The 16,249-nt window shown below is 26.1% G+C and overlaps 1 pseudogene; it reads left to right on the plus strand.

Moving 5' to 3' along the window:
• The first annotated feature begins 597 nt into the window (after positions 1 to 597).
• Positions 598 to 15,847, plus strand: LOC119606256 (annotated as a pseudogene).
• The last annotated feature ends 402 nt before the right edge of the window (positions 15,848 to 16,249 follow it).

A 16,249-nucleotide genomic window follows, 5' to 3' on the forward strand; every position in this document is an offset into this window, starting at 1 on the left:
ACTATAGACTAGACTATAGACTAGACTATAGACTAGACTATAGACTAGACTATAGACTAGACTATAGACGACTATAGACTAGACTATAGACTAGACTATAGACTAGACTATAGACTAGACTATAGACTAGACTATAGACTAGACTATAGACTAGACTATAGACTAGACTATAGACTAGACTATAGACTAGACTATAGACTAGACTATAGACTAGACTATAGACTAGACTATAGACTAGACTATAGACTAGACTATAGACTAGACTATAGACTAGACTATAGACTAGACTATAGACTAGACTATAGACTAGACTATAGACTAGACTATAGACTAGACTATAAACTAAACTATAGACGAAACTATATACTAGACAATAAATTAATTATGAATTGTTTTCCATTTTTATTCCTCACTGTTCTCTAAGTATGTGTAAACAGCGTGTATTAAGGTTTCTGTTTGATTCTTTCATTACGAATGTATGTACATATGTTGCGAACGAATTATAACAGCTTAATAACAGCAACAATATTTAATTTTTTTCTAATTTAACTTGAGAACAGTTTTTTGTTATGTTCCTACTTATAAACAAAATGTTTCGGTTTAAAGCAGTTACCAGCACTTTTTCAGTTTAGAACACAAACAATTCGGCTCCTACTACATGTAATAGAAATAAATGCAAACAGACGAACGAAATAAAAAATCTATATAAACAGAAAAACCGAAGTAACTTTGCAGGCCAGAATTTTTAAACCAATTAGTTTGAGAACTACTGTCGAGCGTTTTGGAACTTTTTAAAATATAAAACGGCAAAAATTCTGTTAAAAAAAAACATCTATATAAATAAAAAGTAAACAAAAATTTAATACAAATACAAATATATAAAATAAATTTAAAAAAGAATATAATTTTAAAACAAGTATTAACCGTTGAATTTTAAGACTTATCACTTTTATTATTGCCGGTTAAAATTTTTATTTTTTATTTACATTGATATAAACATTTACGAGAAAGTGCTTGAAAATAAAACACAAAAATCAGCAAAATTAAAGTGATAAGAATTTTTTTTACTTAAAAGTTAAATTACTGTTAAATTGTTTAATTAATAACTTGCATTTGTTTTGTTTCATCATTTCTATTAAAGTTAGAAAATGAGCGCTAAAAATATTCCTCGTCGTCAGGCTATTCCTGTACTCTACACCCGCGGTACTCACTATGATGTGGGTTTCGATATGGTAAGTTGTAATTTATTTACATGTATGATACTCAAGGACCACGTAGGGAAAAATTTATTGATGGTGCGTGTTCTGTTAGAACAATATTTTGAATTTATAATTTAACATTTAAATTATGAAAATATCAAGGATATTTGTTTCTAATTTTAAATGACAGTTGAGCGTGTTACTAGGTTTTTTTTTATTTTTGAAATGAAATTAAAGTTCAATTTTTAATAATTTGAAAGAATTCAATATGATTTCAGAATATAAACGATATTAAGTATATTCGAAAATTCAAAATTAAATTTGAATATACGAACTTAATACAATTAAAATAATCTCTAAATCATAAGAATTCGAAAAAAAAATATTTTAGAATTATTTGAGCCCAATTTTACAATTTCAAACATAGAAATTTTGAAAATAATTTTCATAAATTTTGAATAATTCTTAAGGAAGCTTTAAAATTTAAGCCCATTAAGACATGTCCGAAAATTCATGTTATCTTTCAAATATTACGGTTACCCATTTGCGCAAATAAGTCTATGGAAAAAGCAGAGATTGCTCCCTTTGTATCTATAACCCAAACCATTTCTGTCTATGTAGTTTTCCTGAAATATGACAACGATATGTTCATAAAATATCAATCTATAAAAATTTTAACTAAAATTTATATTGTAATCTATTATTAAAAAGAAAACTTTTAAAACTATTTTAAATAAATGATTTTCCTTAACTATAACTGATTTTACTTAATACAAATTACGCTTCATATTAAAACAATATTAATTACACAATTTATTGCTGATAACAAAAATGATAATTTGTAAAATAAACTACATTTTTACAAACAACTAACTAATCAATAATACAAACTTATTTAAAAAATTTTCACTCAAAATCTAAGGTTATTAAATCGTCTTTAGTGTTTTGATGTAAAAATTTTGATTACAACGAAATAATAGGGACGTAATTTTTAATTTATTATTTGCAATTTGAATACAAAATTAAAGGGGCTTGTTTATTTATAACAAATTAAAACTTAACAGTTGTTATTGATAAACAAACAAAATTTATAGAAAATTTAAATTTATAATTTTTAAGGGCGTGCAGACAATATACAACACATTCATTTTTTATAAATTATATAAAAATATATAAAACAAAAGTTAATGACAAATTATTTAAATGTAGTTGTTTATACACAGAAAAAACTGAAAATGTGTTTTAATTATCAAATTGATTGTATCAAGCAAGTTTTGCACCTATCAACAAAATGATGATATCAATTATGAAATTTGTAAAAAAAAATATTTTTTTCCAATTAAAGAAATAATCAAAACAATTAACATCAGTAATTAAATTAAAAATTTAAAATTAGCTAATTCATTAATTGGATAAATTAAATATTTAATAAAATAAAACTTACATTTCAATTAGTTTATTAATCAAATAAATTGAACAATTTGATTAAAAATGTATTAAAAATCAATAAACTCGATGATTGAAACAATCAAAGCATTAATTGAATGCTTACAACATTAAAGGATTCCTTTACCTTTAAAAATGCGTTAAGCACTCTCAAAAATATCTCTTTATTGTCACATTTGAACAAATAAAGTGATTTATAAATTTTAAAATATTTATGAAACTTCAACTTCTTATGCCTAAAATATTATTGACTATTTGAGAATTATTTTCCGTTATAAATAATGAAATTATTTAAATAAAATATCAAAACAAAAAACCAAAATAAAAAAGTAGGCTGGAAAAACTTTTTCAGCCAATTAAAAAATTAATTGATTCAATTAAAAGTTTAATCAAATTTGTATACTTAAGATCAAAACAATGAGATAATTAAAGTTAAAGAAAGAGGAAAACATGTTAATTGAAAATAAACTACCGATAATTTTTTCTGTGTAGAAGATAATGAAGTTTGAAGAGAAATAGTAAGATGAATAATGAAGTAGAAACCATTTAATATTTGTACAGAATTATACAACCTTACAACCCGTCAATAAAACTCTTTAGTTTATTATAATTAATGGCCCGTGCGTGTTATTTTTTATTTTGTTGGACTGATTAAGCACGTTTTCAAAACCAAAGATTTTTTATCAGAGATTATTATTTTTAAATTTCATTCCAATAGCTATTCTCCTCTTCGATCCATAATAAAGACAGACAGACATAGCTAGATCATTTTAAGTGATCCTAACCTAACTGAAATACATATTTTCGACCTATTATAACATACAATTATCTACTATTTTCAAAGATTATTTTACACTTTAAAAGAAGTAATCAACAAATAACCATATAGATAGTATTTATAAGTACCTGTCAAACAATGTTATCAGTTAAATAAAACAAATATTAAGTAATCTCAAAGATTACACAAATATTTAAGAAAACAATCAAATCAAATAAATTTTGAAACAAATTTAAAACAAAAACTTTAATTTTCTTAAACATAACAATTAATAAATTAAAAAATTAACTAATAATAAATCAATCAAAAAAAGTGCCTAAACAATTAAATGTTATCAACAACTTATCATGCGTTTAAATATTTTTAAATATTTCATATGTATTATTATTGTTGGGGAGGAGAGGGCAAAAAACCAAACAAATTTGTTAATTAACTTTAAAAAAAAATCAACAGTATACGTTTACCGTTAAACAACAACTAAAATATTTATAAACAAATTTAAATTAACAACAACAGCAAAATTAGCTAAAACGTAAAACAAAACTTAATGATCGTGAACTTCAAAATTGTGTTAAAATTTAATAAATATTTATCAGCAACAACAACAATATTGACTTGTCGTAAACTAAAACTCATAAATAATTAAGACAGACTTACTCTAAACTCGTGGATTTGAAGACATATTAAATAACCACAAAATAGTAGAGTTTATTACAAGCATGGACTAACATTTTAAACTTAAAATATATGGGCAATTTCGTGTCAAGTGACTTAACATAAAAAATAGATTTGGATGAAATTTGCATCAATGATAGTACTATTGGATAGTAGGCCAGACAGCTCTATCGGTCAAGAACTGTCGGAGTAAGAGAGGGTCAAAGTTGGACATTTTAGTCTTATAGGGTTTTTTTCAAATGAGTGTAACTTTTGACCTATTGGTCCTAGCAAAAATTGTCCAATTGAGTTTAGATAGCAATTTCTTCACTGTTTCCAAAAAAATAATAAATTTTGTTTAATTTTTTCAATATGGTCCCTTTTTTATCCTTTGCTCAAAAGAAAAATTATAAAATTTGCTTTAAGGGCTTTATATGTTTCTATAAACACTCTGTGAATCGGCAAACTTAACTATTGGCCGAAAAAATCAATTAGATATGTATACATGCTAGCCCATTTTGAGAACTATGACCGTCAAAAAAAAATATGTTAAGAATCTTAAAATTTTGAATCGGTTCATTGTCAAATAAAATATATTACAACTGAAATAATAAAACCCTTCACCTTTGTAAAAAGGGTATATATATATAAGTTTGTCATACCGTTTGTAATTTCCACAATATAATTTTCCGACCCTACCTTATAGGAAGCGGAGTTGAAGGAAGCCATTTCCATCTGTCTGTCTGTTTGTCTGTCTGTCTGTCTGTCTGTCTGTCTGTCTGTCTGTCTGTCTGTCTGTCTGTCTGTCTGTCTGTCTGTCTGTCTGTCTGCCTGTCTGTCTGTCTGTCTGTCTGTCTGTCTGTCTGTCTGTCTGTCTGTCTGTCTGTCTGTCTGTCTGTCTGTCTGTCTGTCTGTATGTCTGTCTGTCTGTCTGTCTGTCTGTCTGTCTGTCTGTCTGTCTGTCTGTCTGTCTGTCTGTATGTCTGTCTGTCTGTCTGTCTGTCTGTCTGCCTGTTGAAATCAATCTTCTGAAGACCCCAGTTATCCCTCTATAACTCTTTCAATTTTTAAGATTTAAAAGTTAATATAATATAAAATCCGGAACAAATTTATTAAGTGATCCCCTTCTAGTACATTACCACTTTAAAGTAATAAGTTCCCCTAGTATAAAGTATGGACTAACCTTTTCCTACAAAGAACTAAATAATTTATCGGCCTTTTTATTTACTGTATAGTCTATGAACTAGTCTACTCGGTAATCTACTGACTAGTTGAATCAACTCTTAAATCGATTATTTCTTTTTGAAATTGTAACTTTTGGAACTAAATCTAAAGAAGCTTTAGATAACAAATACATATTTGAACATATTCTTAAAAATCTAAAGTGGTCCCTTTTGCTACCATTCAAAAACTAGTTTATTTAAAAGAAATTTTACAATTATTATCAGATTTTTGAATTCTTTTAGATTTCTATTGAAAAATATTTGCTAAATAATGTTCGAAAATACAGATGACAAATTAAAAAAATTAATAATGTCTGTAAATTACCGTCAAATTAAATTTGAAGCTGTAATAACAATTTTAATTTTAAACGTGCTACAAACGCATATCGATTTAATTACTTACATAATTTATTACTTAAACAACAAATATCTTATTGAATAATTTAATAATTATCTTACTTTTCTGAAATACTTATTTATTACATATTTAATTAATTAAAAAAAAATGTTTTACATTGATTTTGCAAAATCGAATAAAGAAATATTAAATTTATTACATATTAAATTAATTAATAAAAAATGTTTAACATTGATTTTGCAAAATGTAAATGGTATTAATAAATAATTGAATTATTGAATGAATTTTCTTATGAAAAAATTAATTGTCAATTATGCAATTCAATAAAATTTTATTTTTATTCAAAACAAAATTATTCGAATGAAACTAAGAGCAAATTTATATTTTTTTAATTTTTTAAAAATAAAAAAAAAATAATATTTTCATTTTGTTTTTTAATTTATTAAAATTTTAATTTTAAATTTTATTAATTTTAAAAAATCCCAAATTCTGAACATATATAAATGGTTGAGATATGACTAAAATCTCAAAAACGATTTTTTTTTAATATTTTCGGATGTAAATATCTCAAAATTCTTTTGCTAAACATAATGCATATCAAATGAAAGATCTTTCGAATATGTTTTTTTTTCATATAAACATATTTCATATTTATACTTATCTAAACATATAGAAATAGCATCCGAAATACATATATTCAAAATTCTGAAAAAAAAAACTTCTGGAAATATTTCTCTAATAATTTAAGATTTAAATACAGAAATATTTGAATACATATATATTCTCTCACGGATCTTTATTTCAACAAACCGAGAGACATAGACAAATTGACTCCTCTATAAGTAAGGATGTAGTCGCAAAATTAAATTGTAGAAACTATATAAGATATGGAAAATCCTTCTAACGAAGGCCAAAGGTATAAATATCACATGTCAGCTATAACAATTAATTCCTTAACAGTTCTTTTTAATGCTATAACATTTTATTAGAATATTATATATTACTAATGGTCTTAGATAGGATTTATACATATTACATAAATAAAAATTAGCAACAACAAAGAACACAATAAAATCGTGATGGATTTATCAAAGTATTTTTGCGGTAAAAAATATAAATAATTGTGAAATCAAAAAGCAAAAAAACATTTTGCTACACAAAAAACAAAACACAACGGGTGGTCAATTTTTGAAAAAAAATCTTTTGAAAAACAATTATGTATAAAAAATTTATAACCTATTTTAACAATCACTTTTTGTCTATTTCTAGGGTCGTACATTTTCCTCAATGATTAAAAACTTTTTGCTCTTATCGTCTCCATTAATTGAAGTTTATTTACCTTTGTACGCTACCGAAAAAGGAAGTGAGTATAAATATGTTAATTTAAGCTATTATTTAATCATAAAATTAAATAATATATTATTGTTTATTTGAAAAAAAATTTGCTTAATTTATTTTGTCTCTTTCAGAGAATGCTTATAATGAAACTTTAGAAAGTGTTAAGAACTCATTCCCTCAATATATCAGAGAATTAGAAGGTGTGGCAGATGGTGCCCAAGTTGAATTCCACAAGGTAAGTTTAAATTGAATTTTTAAAAATGTCACGTAAATTTAAATATAAATAAGAATTTAAGTATCTGTTAAATGCTACGAAAGTTGCATTTATAATTATAGTTTTTTTTTATTTAAAAATAATGCAAATGTCTTACAATTTCTAGCTGAATTATTGCGAAAAGTTAAAGTTAACTTTCGCTAATAAAACTAACAGTGCTAATTTTAATGACTTTTGATCTTTTAGGAATTAAACTTAAATTATAATTTTTAACTAAGACTCAGGAAAAATGAGAATAACTAGTTCTAGAACGAATGCTAACAGTTACACTTTAGAACCGTTAACAGCAATCTTGAAACTATGTAACGTTTCCAATAAGATACCATTCTCTGGAACATAGTTGTGATGTTAAAGGTTTTCTAAACAATCTTTACAATTTCAAAAAATGCTGAAAAATGTTCTAGAAATTTTCCCAAGTTTCTTAGAACTTTAAACATTATTATGCTTCTAAAGAATTTTTGACAATTTCAACAAAAATCGTAGATTTCAAATCGAAACTGAAATATTTACATTAAATTTTAGACGTTCTAGAAATTGTTCAAAATAATGGGTAAAAATTCTTTAATGGGTCCAGCATAAAATCATAGAAAAAATAATCAATTGTAGAATTATTCCAAAACTTCTTTAAAACTAGTTTCGAGGATGTCAAATTCAAATAAAAATCGTTTATTCTATTACGTTACTTAGTTCCAAAGTTAATTATTTTGAAACCAAACATGGAAAGAGTACAAGATACATCTACTTAATATTGTTCTTGAGAAATAAAGGTTAAACATATCTTTAACTATTTCTTTAAACTAGTTTTTATTAAAAATCACTGAAATAATAACTAATTCCAATACTGTTCCTAAGCAGGTTTCATAGTTCTAAAGAGCTTTCGTATAACTAGTTCCGAGGGCGTATATTTCCAACAAAACCGAATAGAATAAATGTTGATTCCATGACGCTGCCATAGAATTAGTTCCGAAGTTGAAAAATTCGAATAAAAATAATTTGTTTCAGCGTCAAACAAACTAAAACAAATTTTCTTGCGAAATGAAAAATACTTCAACTGGTTGCAAAAAAAAGCACTGAAAATTAACTTATTTTAGACTTATTACTAAGCAGTAATTGTTATTCTAGAATTACTTCCGACGATGACAATTTTGAATTAAAATCATTGATTAAAGAATTAGTTCAAAAATTGTTGATCAGGAAGCAGTTACTTAACTAGTTCTAATATATTAAACGCAACCAAAATTTAATTTATATTCCTAAATAATTGAAATAATAAATCAGTTTTAAGAATTATACCTGTTACTAATGGAATAGACTTACTTCCGAGGATGTTAATTTCGAACAGAACTAATTAATTATAGTACCAGAAGCATTCTAAACTGTACAGAGATAAATTTCATTATTAGAATTCTCTTGTCTAGATGTGATAATTAACCTGAAACTAGTTCAAGAACCATTTCATAGAATGGATGCCAAAAAATTTCTTTATTCAAAATTTGAATTATTGACTTGTTCTTGAATAACTCATATCAGTTAAAAATGGGCTCTATTTATCATGAACCAGTCAAGTAGCTAATTCTATGTTACAAAAAACTAACATATATATTTGTTTCCTTAAATAACTATAAATTAAAAAATCGGCTTCAAAAATTTATTTCCTCTGCTACAATTTGTTTAATTAAATTCCTACTAAGATTTTAGAATGAAAAATTAATTCAAATTTAACTGGTTTTTAACGCAATTATGTGTGTATAAAATTGTCATTAAGATAAATTAATTACATTTTAATGCAATTTAACAAAACATTAATAATTTTAAAAAATTTGTTAGCATAGAAAAATACATATTTGATATATAAATATGTATAACGGCTTATTTCAATATTTATGCAAATGTACTACAATAAAACTAGTTTAACGAATTTCTTTTTTTTCACTTCCGTCTTACATCACCTTTTCTTTCTAAAATATTAAATATTTGTTTATTTTTTTTTTCATGACAATCGTCATAATTCTAATATTAGTTTTACATAAATAATAGTTGCTGAAAAAAACGTGTCAAAATTAATGTTTTAACAAAAAAAAAAAAAAAAAAAACACAACAATTACCGAGATTAACCACCTACAATTTTAATTATTGTTTTTTTATTTATTAAATATTTGCTATTAACTCATAATATGTTGTTAACTCAAACGTAACTGCAATTACAATAAAACAAAAACATTTTAAAATACAAAATCAACAGAATTACAAATTAATTGCATTTAATTAAGTATTTGTTCAAACATGTCATCAATAAGATTGATTAATAAACGACCATCACGAAAGCGTTGATTATTGAGCTATTAAAAGTAAATTGGGTGATAATTAATTTCAAAAAATTAGTTTTATCATAGATAATAAATCTTATGGACAAAAACTGCATTTTGATTGAGTGATAAGTATGGAATTATTTGGCTAATTATAATAAGATTTATATAATATAAAATTTATTCCCAGAATTTTCAATAACACTCACGATTCAGTTTGTGAATCGAATCTAAAACTAGTTCCTAGAAAAATTTTTAAAGTACTTTATAATCACAAGAATTTTCCAGAGAACAATTTCAAAAAGTAATGACGACATCACTGGTTCCAAGATTATTATACAAGAATCTGTATTAGTTCTCTTTGCATTCGTTCCAGAACTAGTTATTTTAGAAAAAAAATTAATAAAATTTTCCGGCAGTTAATTATTTGTATTTTAATTATGGTTTTTACACTTTTTACAATTTCAATACAAAATACATATGAAAATTACTATTTCGCATAAAGTTAAATACAAAAGATTTTATTTGGTTAACACCAATTTGCCCAAAAAACCCCCCTTTTTAAAATCAAATTTTGATCAAATATTTTTCAGTAAAAAAGTACCGTTTTAAATATCGCTGCTTATTAAATTTAATTAATCATGTTGTTCTAACATATTTGTAACCAATGTAAAATTTTATAAAATTGCATAAGCGATTTAAAATAAAGAATTTGCGTAGGTTGTTTTGTAAATTTTTCAACTACATAATTAATTAAAGAACACCTGCAAAATTTAGTTTAGAAAAGAAATGCTTTCCGTAACCTGTCAATATTCTAATTTATTTGAATACAATTTCAATAATATTTTCACTAAGAATCGGTTCCTATTTCAATGTTTTTAATTTACAAAATTAAGAAATATCCATTTAGAACGTTAAACCTTAAACCAACAAATCTTTATTGAGTTGAGTGAGAAACTGAAATACAAAAATTAAGACTTAATTGGACCAACATAGGAAGGAAATTATTATTTATAGTGAAAGCAAATAAAATCAATCTGAAATAAACGCGAACTTTTGTAACTATTTACGCGACGTCTTGTAAATTATTATACATTGCTGAAGATTAAAAAATATTAAATATAATTAATTATTTAAAGCTGTTATACATTTGCATATACTTTTGATTTATGTTTATTAGACCTGCTCTAAAAATATATCTGACATAAACCTGAACTTTTTTTAACTATTTACGCGTTTTGCAGTTAATATTTAACCGATATTACTCATTTTAAAATAAAATTCTTCCTTTTTTTTTAAAGTCTTAGCTTTGAATAAGGAATCAACAAATAAATTTTTCTAGATCCATTCAAATACATAGTCTATTTTATAGTCAGAACTGCAGACTATAGTCTATGGTCAGAACTATAGTCTTGTACGAAGGATGTACTACATTATGATTTTGATTATAATCTATATTTTAGTCTGGGCTATAGTGTACTCTTTATTTTGGATTATAGTCTAGTCTATGGTGTGAACTAGAGTCCAGTATATAGTTAGGACGAAAGTCTACTCTAGTCTATAGTCTGGACTAAAGTCATTCTGTATTCTTGACTATAGTCTAGTCTCTAGTAGGAACTATAGTTTGGTCCGCAGTCTATACTACAGTTTGATCCATAATCTGGGTACTAGTCTGGTCTACAATGTGAACGGTAGTGTAGTGTATATTCTCGACTATAGTCTAGTATATAGTCTGGACAATAGTGTGATATGTAGCCTGGACTACAGTCTGTACTAAAATCTAATCAATAGTCTGGACTGAAATTTAAGCTATAGTGTACACTATAGCCTTGTCTAGTATATTCTATAGTCCGAACTATAGTCTAATAAATAATTTGAAAAATATTCTAGTCTAAAATTTTAACTATGGACTAATTTAATCTTATTCTTAGCCATATACTGGACTCTATTGTCTGGACTATAGTCTAGCTATTCTATGTACTACAACCAATAGTCCATAGAATAAATAGTTTAATATATAGTCTAGTCTATAGTCTGGTCTGTAATGAAGTCCATGATGTGTACTATAGTCTGGAATATAGTCTAGTATATAGTCTTACTATAAATAGCCTAGCATATAGTTTAAAATTATTTTAAAGGCAGATCTAATATAAATATGAAACCACATAAATAGCTAAACAATTAACTTGCATTTTTGTTTCTATTAAATATCAATGATATGCATAAGTGCGAACACATGTGTAGGTAATTAATTTCAAATGCACTTATTATATTATGTTTTCAATGCCAAATGAATGAACAAAAATTGTAGTTAAAAAAATCATTCATTAAACGGTAAATTAAATAAAAATTGTACTTTAGATTCAAGTATAAAAACAAGAGTTTTATTTTGTTTGGATTTTAATTAGACAATTATAATGCACTTGTGGTAACAAGCCAAATTATAACAGACCAAAAAAAATCACTATAAAAATCAAAAAACAATATCATGGCCATTTAAATAAAGGAATGACAAAAAGTGATCTTTAGAATTCTTGGACAAAAAAAAAAAAAACAAAGAACCAAACGTGGCAGTGATGAAGGCCATTAAATAATCGTGCTTAAATGACTGCATACAACACTTAATACTCATACTTAGTGCTAGCATATTGTCAAAATTGCGTGTTAACAAATTTATTTAGAATAAATATCTATTAAAAAAAACCAATTGGTGGGCTATTAAAAATCAATCTACCATATGATTAACTAGTTGTCGATAAAAATATTAAACAATTTAATTGTGAACTAAAAAACAAACAAATTATTGATTTTAATAGTGGCTTTTAAAGTCTTCAACTAAGGCCACATTACCCCAAAAAAAAAAAAAAACTACCAAACAAAAACCCCCTATTGAACAAAATAACATGCAAAGCAAAAAACAATTTCAATGCAGAAAGAAGCCAAACAAATTGCAGTTTATGTGAAAAATGCAATTCGACACTAAGAAAAAACATGACTTTTGAAAAGAAATTCAATTAGTTGCATTTTGCCAACTATTATGTCTTTTATTTTGACAGCCATTGCCGGTTATCCATATATTGTATAACAAGACTTTTCGATACACATTTGAGAATACAAATTAAGCTTGCATTAAAAACGTTACATTAATAGTAAAGTAATTTTTTGTTTGCATTTTTGTAATGATGTAATTTGAAACTTGTAATGTTTCAGGCAAATGTTTGGCGTCAATGCTATCATTTATTCTTTTTTAACATTTCCGCAGTTTTATCTTAAATTTAGAACAAATAGATTTGTCACTTGATAACTATTTCTATACTCTATTATAACCGTCAAAATTTTTTTTTAAAGAATTTGTTTTTGTAGTTAAAGGCAAACTAAAATTCTATTTGATTTAAACATTTTCTTAAAAATAATATTTAATTTATGTTAAAGATTTAAATAGTAATAACCTGGTCACTCTAAAATCTATAGCCAATTGCATTTTTACTTTATTATAACAGTACTACAAGAAAATTACCATTAACATTGTTATTTTTATTTTCAATGTTAATGCTAATACTTTTTTTAATAAATAATCCATGCGGTTAATGGTTACCAAATAAACACCTAATTTTTGCCTTCAACATTTTTTTAATATATTACAATTAAAACATTTTTATATTGATTTGTAGAACAAAATTTAATTTAAAACAAGTAAGAGTGTTATATTCGGCAATGCCGAATCTTATATACCCACCATCAAACCTCGTTTGACTAGAATGAAACTTACTTATGTCGAACTTCATCTATATACTCGTATTTTTTAGGCCAGTTATAAGCGTTAAAGTAATTTTCTGAAGGGGACCTTATATAGGGGGTAGGGTCAATTATGGGTCGATCCTAATAGAATTTGGTAGATAGAATTTGGTTCGTATTAAATTTATTTGTGTCGAATTTCATCGCTACACTCGTATTTTTAAGCCATTAATGAGCGTTGCAGTCATTTTCTAAAGGGGACCTTATATGGGGGGTAGAGTCAATCATGAACCGATCCGCATAAAATTTTTTAGATAGATTTTGACTCGTATGAAACTTACTTATGTCGAATTTCATCTATATACTAGTATTTTTAAGCCAGTAATGAGCGTTAAAGTCATTTTCTGAAGGGGACCTTATATGGGGGTAGGGTCAATTATGAACCGATCCTCATAAAATTTTGCATAATGATTTGGATCATAAGAAACTTCCATATGCCGAATTCGTATTTTTAAACAAGTTATGGCTGTTAAAGCTGCTTTTCGAGGGGCCACTTGTATGGGGGCTATCAGAAAATGTGGACCGATATTGCCCATTTTCAACACCAAACAAACCTTACCTGTTAGAAATATTTATGTAAAATTTCAACCCTCTAGCTCTTTCCATTGGGACTCTATCGTGCTTTCAACAGACAGACAGACGGACGGACGGACGGAACGGGACAGACGGCTAGATCGACTTAGAATTTAATGACATGGCTAGATCGACTTAGAATTTAATGAGGACCCAGAATATATATACTTTTGTGGGTCTATGACCAATATTTCGATGTGTTACAAACGGAATGACAAAATCAATATACCCCCCATCTTTTTGATGGTGGGTATAATAATTATTAGCGTGTTGTCTTTGCTATACCGTTACAATTATTTTGTATATACATAAATATTATATTTAAAAAAATAATAATAATAAAAACTGAGTGTTATTATTAAGGATACTCAGTTAAAATTAATTTTAAATATAATTAAATGATATTCCGAATATTAATTTTAATTAGAAAGAAACTAATTAATAACAACATAATTCTATTCACTTAATTCCTAAAATAAACTAACTCTTTTCAAATAGAAATACATATATTTTAAAGATCATTTTTATTCTGTGAAATTTCTCCTATAACAAATAGAATTGAGTTGAAAGAATGTTCAATTTAATTTAAAAATTTTAAAATGCTCTTAATTATATACCCTAAATGATTGAATAATATGACTAAATTTCGACAGAAATGTTTGAATTGAAAGAAATTTTATAAGAAGCTCCCCCACCCTCCCAAGAAATTCTTTTTTCTAATAACATTCAACACTTTTCGTCCAAACTTTATTTCAGTTATTCCTTTTGCATATGGATGAAATCCTACCACAAAGCCTTAAATACTTAAATGCTGTAGATAAAAAACAGCCTACTGGATGCTCAACTATTATTTTGAATGGTGAAAATGAACGCGTTTTAGCCCATACCGAAGATGCTTTAACAGAAAACCTCAACCATTACTATTTTGTGGTTGCACACATCATAAATGATACACCACAGGGTAAATATAATGTTAAGGAGGAACGTTTCATGTCCTTATGTTATGCTGGTCATTTGCCTGGTTATACAATGAACTACAATCATCATGGTTTGGTATTTTCAATTAACACTCTATCAGCTGAAGTCTTAAGAAGTGGTAAAATACGTAAGTATAACAAAAATATTAAGTGAAGGTATTTTCTTAATAATTATTTTTTAACCACCAGCTCGTCACTTCCTTACAAGAGCGTTGTTAGCGCTGAAAACTTTGATCAAGCTTTAGACATTTTGAAAGATGCTGGCATTGGTGCTCTGATGGTTGCTCCATTAATATTACTTTCCTTAAGTAGGAAACATTCTTTAATATTTATTTCTTGCAATTAAATTTTATTGATTATTAAATATTTTTCAATTTTAAGCGATCCTTCCAAATTGTGCTACAACATTGAAATGGCTCCAGTTTTAGGTGATGCTAAAGAATCTCGTTTGGATATTAAGAAAATCGAGAAAGGCGAACACAACTATCATACCAACCAGTAATTTATTCCCAAACTAGATAATTTTCTAGATTGATTTTTAACAAATCTTTTTTTTTATTATTTTTTTTGTTTAGATATGAACGCATGGATATTGAACAGGCTAATCAATTGCAGGTCGATTCCAGTGTCTCACGCATGCATACCTTTAGTACTTATAAACCACCCCAAACTAAAAGTGATATTGTTGAAATGTTGGGCGATTGCAGTGGTGGTGAACATTGCGTCTTCCGTGAAGATGGAACTCTTGAACAATTGGTGAAAACTATTTGCGTGGGTGTTTTCGATTTGAATGAAAAAACTGTGGCTTTATATTCGGACAATCCACGTACTAATGAACCACAAGTTGTATTGCCATTGATATTGAAATAAGTTTTAGAAAATTCCAAATGAATACATATTTTTAGTTATGTATTTCTGTTCTGTTTATTGAATAAATTTTAAAACATTGTTGTAGTGTTTAAAAAGAGTATTATTAAAATTAATATTTTAATTAATAAAATAAATATTTTAATGTTTAAGCCGAAAATTTTTTATTAAAATGGACGTACTTTACGCAGGAAAAATTTAATTAAATAGAGAAGAAAATGAGTTTTGAAAAATGAAAATAAAATATTAACTAATTAATACCTTTACTAGAAAGAACGAAATTTATATTTTCCGTGGGAACTGTAGAAACTTCAATTTTAAAGCCACCTAAATGTACATATATACACACACTATTTTTTTTCTGAATTAATGCAAGAAAATATTAATAGCTATGTACATATGTACCTTGTCTTGACTTCCAAACCCCTTTCACTGGAAGATTGCTATGTTTCAATTTTGAA

Source organism: Lucilia sericata, unplaced genomic scaffold, assembly GCF_015586225.1.
Source record: "Lucilia sericata isolate MDLA Ls3-8-SP2 unplaced genomic scaffold, ASM1558622v1 Contig000565F_arrow, whole genome shotgun sequence".
In the NCBI taxonomy this organism is placed as follows: domain Eukaryota; kingdom Metazoa; phylum Arthropoda; class Insecta; order Diptera; family Calliphoridae; genus Lucilia; species Lucilia sericata.